Source organism: Anolis sagrei, chromosome Y (genome assembly GCF_037176765.1).
Source record: "Anolis sagrei isolate rAnoSag1 chromosome Y, rAnoSag1.mat, whole genome shotgun sequence".
In the NCBI taxonomy this organism is placed as follows: domain Eukaryota; kingdom Metazoa; phylum Chordata; class Lepidosauria; order Squamata; family Dactyloidae; genus Anolis; species Anolis sagrei.
The window spans coordinates 67,005,377-67,005,810 of NC_090035.1; positions in this window are offsets into that span (position 1 = coordinate 67,005,377).

The window sequence follows — 434 nt, forward strand, 5'->3', positions numbered from 1 at the left end:
TTCTAAACCCCACCAACGATAGAATTGGGCCAAACTTCCCACACAGAACCCTCATGACCAACAGAAAATACTGTAAGGGTTTGATGGGCATTCACCTTGAATTTTGGAGTGTTAGAGAGCAGGAGAAAAGCTTTTGGTGGGAGGATTTGGCGTCTGTTTCCAAAAATGAAGAGAAGGGCAGGCAGAGAGATTTTCAGCCTTCTCTGTCAAAGGGGTTTCAAAGACCATTAGAAATATGTGTTTTCTGATGGTCTTTGGTGACCCCTCTGAAACCCCCTCACAACCCCTTCAAGGGTCCCAACCCCAAGGTTGAGAAACACTGAGCTAAGGAGAGGCCCCATTTGGGGTCCAGACCCACAGTTTGAGAAGCAATGCTCCAATCACTCGATAGATGATCACACAACAAGTTTGCTGCTCAGATTCTGTTGTTTATT